Source organism: Mus pahari, chromosome 1 (assembly GCF_900095145.1).
Source record: "Mus pahari chromosome 1, PAHARI_EIJ_v1.1, whole genome shotgun sequence".
In the NCBI taxonomy this organism is placed as follows: domain Eukaryota; kingdom Metazoa; phylum Chordata; class Mammalia; order Rodentia; family Muridae; genus Mus; species Mus pahari.
This window is the reverse complement of record NC_034590.1, coordinates 1,492,195-1,499,976: the sequence shown is the minus strand read 5'-3', so window position 1 is coordinate 1,499,976 and position 7,782 is coordinate 1,492,195. Positions and strand designations below refer to the sequence as shown.

The 7,782-nt window shown below is 46.4% G+C and overlaps 1 pseudogene; it reads right to left on the bottom strand.

Moving 5' to 3' along the window:
* Positions 1-5,938: 5,938 nt before the first annotated feature.
* Positions 5,939-7,752, bottom strand: LOC110338584 (annotated as a pseudogene).
* Between the last annotated feature and the right edge of the window lie 30 nt (positions 7,753-7,782).

Here is a 7,782-nt window from a genome sequence, read left to right as displayed (position 1 = left end):
AGACAAAGTCCTCAAAAACAAAACAAAACAAAAAACAGCCCAGGTTGGCCTTGAACTCACCATCGAGCCAAGAGTGACCTTGAACTTCTGATTCCCCAAGCTTTGTGCATGTGCAAACATTCTACCACTGACCCACACTCCCAGCCCTCGCCAAACACTCTTTTGCAACAAGAACATTTGATATCTACTGTTTTGATCTTTTTAAGTTAAAATTTCTTAGCCGGGTGTGGTGGCGCATGCCTTTAATCCCAGCATTTGGGAGGCAGAGGCAGGCGGATTTCTGAGTTCGAGGCCAGCCTGGTCTACAAAGTGAGTTCCAGGACAGCCAGGGCTATACAGAGAAACCCTGTCTCCTGTGTGTGATACATGGTAGAGAGGGCACACATTCTATGGCATGAGCAGAAGTCTGGGAATTGAACACTGTCCTCAGACTTGTAAAACAAGTGCTTTTACCTACTGAGTCTCTCACCAGCCTTCTCTGGGCACATTGGGATTTTAGGGCAGGGATTGTCTTTTCTTTTTTTTTTTTTTTTTTTTTTTGAATGGTAACTCTGGGCCATATTAGGACCTGACCTTTGTGTGTGTGTGTGTGTGTGTGTGTGTGTGTGTGTGTGTGTGTGAAAGATTTATTTATTTACTATATGTAAATACACTGTAGCTGACTTCAGACACACCAGAACAGGACGACAGATGGTTGTAAGCCACCATGTGGTTGCTAGGATTTGAACTCAGGACCTTCAGAAAAACAGTCAGTGCTCTTAACCACTGAGCTATCTCACCAGCCCTGTTTGTCTTTTTAAAGACCGGGTTTCTCTGTGTATCTGTGTCCTGGACACATTGTTATTAACTGCAGCCTGGTGTTGCAGACTAGAACTCTTGAAATCATCTCTCTTACTCTTCAATATTTTATTCCCTTGAACAGGAATCTCCAGCCCCCATCTCCAGCCCAGACCCTGATAAGCACCATGATACTCTCAGCTTCTGTGGATCTAATACAATATATTTTTTAAAGAATAAAACTATGATAAGCTGAGCAATGGTGGCTCACACCTTTAATCCAGCACACAGGAGGAGACAGGCAGGTAGATCTCTGAGTTGGAAGCCAATCTAGTCTACAAAGTGAGTTCCAGGACAGCCAGGGCTACACAGGGAAACCTGTCTTGAAAACTAGACAACAAAACACGACAAAATGACTATAATTAGTCTAAGTGGGCAAATCTGCAGAGAGGACATGTTAATAATACCATGTTATTGGAATTAACGATGTTTTAACTATTCTGAGCAGGGTGGTTCATATACCAGCATGTTCTCAGTGTAGAAATATCAACTATTCAGGTCTGAAGCATTTCAGTTCTGTGACTTACTCTCAAGTGGGTTGAAGGAGGTACTATGGCTATGAATCCCACAAGACAGAGGTGTCCATTTTCCCACTGTTGAAGCTCCGTGGCAAGAGTGATAAATTTCTAAATAAATAATTGGGAAGGCATTGACTGCATTTTTCTATTAAGACATCTACCACACATTGAACAATGACAAAAGTGTTTTCTATTGTTTTGCATCAGTCAAGGCTACCATCATTTAACAGTTATTGAAAACTGATTGTATGCCAGGCATTGTTCCAGGTGCTGGGCAAATGGAACACACACAAACGTTTGTACTTACAGGATTCTCCCACATTCTAGTGCAAAGTGTTCTGCAACCTGGCACTTCTGGTCTCCACATCTGTGCTCTCACCAAGTGCGTACAAGTGGGTAGCAAAGAATGCTAGGCTGTATCTAGCATTCTTTAGTAGTAGAGGTCCCATTCAATTATAGTATGTATTATATGACATTTTTCCTGGAGAGACATAACACAAAAGTCTATGCACCCCATGGAAAGAACTGATGACAGTCCAAAGTAATGATACCAGATAATACAAACTTGGTGGACCAGTAAGTTTATTGGAAAGTTTCAAGTAAGAGGAGTACCTGGCTAGAAGGAATTACTAGACTCCCTTGCAGCTAGGATAGCTTTCTAAATTGGGATATCTGTTGTAGCGATGAGACACCATGACCAAAACAACTTGGAGAGGAAAAGAGTTTATTTCAACACACAACTCTCAGGTCATACTTCATCACTGAGGAAAGTCAAGGCAGGAACTCATGGCAGGCCTCTGGAGGCAGACACTGAAGTAGAGGTCATAGAGGAATGCTGCTTACTGGCTTGCTCCTCATGGCTTGCTCTGCCTGCTTTTTTACATACCCCAGGACAATCTGTCTATGAACGGCATTGCGCACAATGGTCTGGGCCCTTCTATATCAGACATTCATTTTAAAAAGGCCTCCACAGACTTGCCTGCAGCCTGACCTTATGGAGGCATTTTCTTAGTTGAAGTTTCTCTTTGCAGTTAACTCTAGCTGTGTCAAGGTAGGGGGAGGGGAGGACTATAAGCACGCCAATAGCCAAGAGTTCCCCACTCCCAAATACTCAAGGCATGATGATGTCCTCTGAGTATAGTGGCCATTAATATCTTCTCCTCAGAGCAGCTGTGACTACCAGAGACCCCCAATATCCAGTCTGTTCATGTTTCCATGTAGAAGTGATGGGGGAGGGGCATCAGACTCTCATCTGAGATCCATTACCTCTGCACCATCTTCATGTGGCTGTGGTCTTGGGAGACAGTAGTATATACAGAGTCTGGAGGGCCCACCGAAGTATCAACTCCATTCTGTGCTGCTACGGGGATGTGGACATCCAGGCTGGGTGGGATTCATTGTGGCTACTTTGACGATAGCCACACTTCAGGAAGGGAATCCCTTATCTGTGGAAGTTCTTGGAGCAAGCTCAATAAACCCGTTGATTTGCCAAGCTGGACTTGGGTGGAATCATACTCTGATCTGCCGTCAGAGACCTTCCTGTAAGTGAGTAGACGTTTATTTGTCCATGTCGCCTCAGGAAAAGTTCACTCCAGAAATCCTAGCCTTTGGGAGGCCAGCCTGGTCTATATAATGAGCTCTGTGTAAGCCAGAGATACATACTGAGACCCTATCTTAAAAGGAAAGAGAGAGAGAGAGAGAGAGAGAGAGAGAGAGAGAGAGAGAGAGAGAGAGAGAGAGCCAAGGTTGGTGGTGTATGCTTGCCAGCTAAGCTCTTGTGTGGGGTAAAGCAGAGACAGGCAGATCCCCGGCTTCTGTGGCCAAACAGCCTGCCTCTGCCTCCCGAGTGCTGGGATTAAAGGCGTGCGCCACAGGCCTGCCTAACTCTAAGAATCTTCAGCCCTAATAGGTTAATGTTGTTTACACCCACCAAACTTTAGGGCCACTTGCCATGTCAGTAAACACTGCTATAGGTCACAGATGCAGAACACCCCCAGAGGGGAATGTCCAGGGTGGAGAAGATTGTTGCTAACATGTGTAGGAACAATCCCTTGGGTACTGTGTGCATGCATCACCTGTCAATAAAAATCTGATGGCCAATGAGCTGAGGCAGGATTAGAAGGTGGGACACCTGGCAGAGAGAGAGAGGACTCTGGGAAAGAGTCAGGCTCAGGAGAGTTGCCACTCAGACTCAGAGGAAGTTGGACATATGAAATTGAGGAGAGGTAACCAGCCATGTGGCAGGACTTGGAAGAGTATAAATGGGGTAATTAAGTCACAAGCTAGTCAGGGAACAGGCCTAACTTAAGGCCTAGGTGCTTACAAATAGACAGAGAGAGACAGAGAGACAGAGAGAGACAGACAGAGAGAGAGACAGAGAGAGAGAGAACAGCTTAAGGCCTAGGGCCTAGGTGCTTACAAATAGACAGAGAGAGACAGAGAGACAGAGAGAGACAGACAGAGAGAGAGACAGAGAGAGAGAGAACAGCTTAAGGCCTAGGGCCTAGGTGCTTACAAATAAATAACTAAATAACTAAATAAATAAGCCTCCCAGTCATTATTTGGAAGCTGGGGTGCAGGTGAAAAAGCCCACAGTTACGAGAGTGCTTTGTGTTGCTGTAACAGAACATCTGAGGATAAGTAACTTATAAACAACAAAAAACAAAAACGGAACCTGGAGCTGTGGTTCAGTTGGCAGACTGGTCACACAGAGAGAGGCCCCGGGTTTGCCCCTTACCAACACACAGCACTAGAGGTAGTACACACCTGTAATCTCAGCAACTCAGAAATTTAACGCAGGAGGATCAGAAGTTCAAGGTTATCCTCAGCTATGCATCAAGTTCAAAGCTAGCCTGGGATGGACAGGGGAAGATGTGCTTCATTTCACATAGAAGTTCTGGAAGCTGAGCTGTCCAAGGTCCAGAGGTTGACATCTGGAGGCTGGGGAGGAGACTCGGTTGGTGATGTGCTTGATGTTCAAGCACAAGCACCTGTATTCAGTTCCCCAGGACCCACACAAAAATCTGGGTGCGATGATGTGTGCCTGTAATCCCATCACTGGGAGCAGGAGGCAGAAGGACCCCTAAGGCTTGTCTGCCAGCAGGTTTTGCCAAGTCACTGAACTTCAAGTTCAGTGAGAGAACCTGTCTCAAAAGTAAGGCACAGGTCAATACAGGAAGACATTGAATGCCAGCCTGGGGTCCCCACCACACTTACATATGCATGCACACACACCTGTAAACACATGTGCACGCAGTTGGTTGGCATTTGGTGAAGCTTTTTGCTTTGTTCTTCCATGGTGAGAAGCATAAGGGCAGGAAAGGGGTCTAGCTGAATGTCCCATGATGGTAACTGAATGTCACGTGATGGTAGCTGAATGTCACGTGATGGTAGCTGAATGTCATGCGATGCTTTTCTTCTTTCTCGCTCTACTTTTTATTTTTAGGTTTTGTTTTTATTTTATTTTATTTTTTGTTTTGTTTTTCAAGACAGTGTTTCTCTGTATAGCACAGGCTGTCCTGGAACTTGCCCTGTAGACCAGACTGGTCTTGAACTCACAGAGATCCACCTACCTCTGCCTACCAAGTGCTGAGATTAGAGGAGTGCACCACCACCACCTGGCATCTTTTTGATTTTCAAGACAGGATCTTGTCACACAACCCAGGTTGGGCTCAAATTCAGTCCTTTGGCTTCAGCTTCCAGAGTGCTGAGATCATAGTTCTGCACATCTGTGTGCGACATTTTAAATACTTGGCGGAGACAGTTTAAAGGAGAAAGGATTTGGGACTGGACAGATGGCTCAGTGGTTAAGAGCATGGACTGTTTCTCCGGAGGACCCAGGTTCAACTACCAGCACTTGCCTATCAGCTCACAACTGTATAATTTTAGTTCTATCTGGCACCCTCACACAGACAGACAGACAAACAGACAGACAGACAGAGAAAACACCAATACACGTAAAATAAAAATAAATCTTCAAAAGAGATTTTGAGGCGAAAGGATTTGCTTTGCTCATGGTTTTAGACCCTTCAGCCCATCTTGGTGCAGCCAAGAAATGGAGACATGATAGCTGCCCCTACAGGTTTCCTCCCTCTCCCAAGCCTCTGAGGTGTTGCCGCTCACGTTTCATGTGGGTCTTCCCCTCCTGGTCCATCCCCTCTGGAAATGTCCTTACAGATGCCAGAGGGTGTGCTTGACTAATATTCTGGGTAGTTCTCAACCCAGTCTAATTAGCAACGAAGACTGACCAGCCCGAACCTCTATGCCTATTCCCGAACAATAAACCTGGATGGACTAATTGCCCCCCCCTTTTTTTTTTTGCCACAGCATTGAGCTTTATTAGGGATTTCATTAAGGTTAACCTCTAGCCGGGCAGTGGTGGTTCATACCTTTAATCCCAGCACTTGAGAGGCAGAGGTAGGCGGATTTCTGAGTTCAAGGCCAGCCTGGTCTACAGAGTGAGTTCCAGGACAGCCAGGGCTACACAAAGAAACCCTGTCTCAGAAAACAAAATTTAAAAAAAGGTTAAACCTCTAGGAAAGAGGGAGTCCTATTTAGAGGGCACAAAAGCCCATCAAGCCTCCTCAGACATTGTAGTGAACCATGGGCTCAGGTTCTCTGGTAGGATCACCACCTCGCTCCAGGTACAGATTATTGAAAGGTACTGCTTCGGACCCACAGGCTGGTAGGAAGGGAACATGTCCCCTACCCAGAACATGAAAACCATGAAAGTCACGAAGCCGAAACAATGTTTACACATGAAGCAGGTGTTGGAGACGTGTCCACACGACTCCTGATCCTGATGTAGATGTCTAGGTCCCAGTGGATTGGTTTACCCCAGGTCAGCCTGAGGTCTGGGTGGTCCCATCATACCATAGATCCCTCTCATGCTGCTATCGTTGGGGAGCATCGCGTAGTCACCATACCCCATGCCATCATCTGGGTATGGCTCGGAGTATTCCACACGCATATTATACTTCTTCGCAGCCGCGGCTCGTTCTTCTGGGGTCCTAGGATATGGCCCCGGCAACATGGCCTTGGTCATGTGGAAGGTTCTCCGTGTCTCCAGTGGCACCACACCTCGGGTTGTCCTTTGCAGCCACCTGACTCTCAGGGCCGCCACCCAGGCAGCCAGCAGATTCTCTTTAAGTTTTCAGCTCATCACGCTGGCAGCAGCTGAAATTGAGGAAAACATGAGAAACCTAGTGTACTGTAGGACCCAGAAGAAGCCCAAGGGGCAGGGAAGAAAAAAATCAGGATATCCAAGTGTTGAGCGATCAAAGTGACGCCATCTCATGAACAATGTTACTGCTTAAATACGAAATGTCCTCCACTGGGTCACGTGTCAGTGGGGCTGTTTAGGGGGGAAATTAGCTTCAGCTGAGCCTCCTTGGAGGAAGCAGTGGCTGAGGATGGGAAGGTGAGGGTTATATCTGGTCCCCACCCTGCCCAGCGCTGTGCTGCCTGTCCATCTTGAGTTGAATGGCCTCCTCTTTCCCGCGGCTTCGGCAACGTCGGTGTTTCTCAATCTGTGGGTGGTGACCCATGCAGGGGCAGGTCGTATGTCAGATATTTACATAAATTCATAACAGTGGCAAAATTACATTTACAAAGTAGCAATGAGATAATATTTATGGTCTGGGGATCACCACAGCACGAGGAGCTGTATTAATGGGTCACAGCATTAGGAAGGTTGAGAACCACTGCTCTAGAGCGTGAGGTAAACACCTTGGCTTGGTCGGAGTGGACAGAGCAAAGATCTATGGGGCTGACGTCTATGAAACTGTGAACTAAATGAAACCCTTCCTTTTTGGTTTGTTTCTGTCAAGCATTTGATCATAGGGAAGATAAAAATGATAAGCAGCCACGGAGACTGCACAGCGCCTCTGGAGCCTGCAAAAGTGGGATTCAATTTCAGGATTAGCTTTTGCCAGTTAGGTTAATAAGGTTTGGGGTGTTTCTTCTCTATGCACTACTCATTCAGGATCCAGTGCCTATTATAAAATCCTAGAAAATGCAAACTGATCCATAAAGACAGGAAGTAGCTTGTTGCTTCCAGGGGAAGAGACCCAGGCGGATAAAGATGTCAAGACTCATCAATGATCCACGTTAAATGTGTGCAGTTCATTCATGTAAATCACACCTCGATGCTGTGGCGCCTTTTCTGTGTCAGCTCAGATAGGCTATGGGGACCAGTTATCCCATTAACCACGCAGCGCAGCTGGTGCTTCCGTGAGAGGCTTTGTAGAGGTCATTAGACTCACAATCTGGTGACTTAAGGAAAGATTAAGCCTCCATCATCTGGGTGGACTTCATCCAATCAATTGAAAGGCCTTAAAGCGAAGCTGAGGTGTCCCGCGCTACCTTCCCGCCAGCAAGAAATGACGCGGCACACAAACAGGATCCTTCTACAGCAACGCTTTAATGC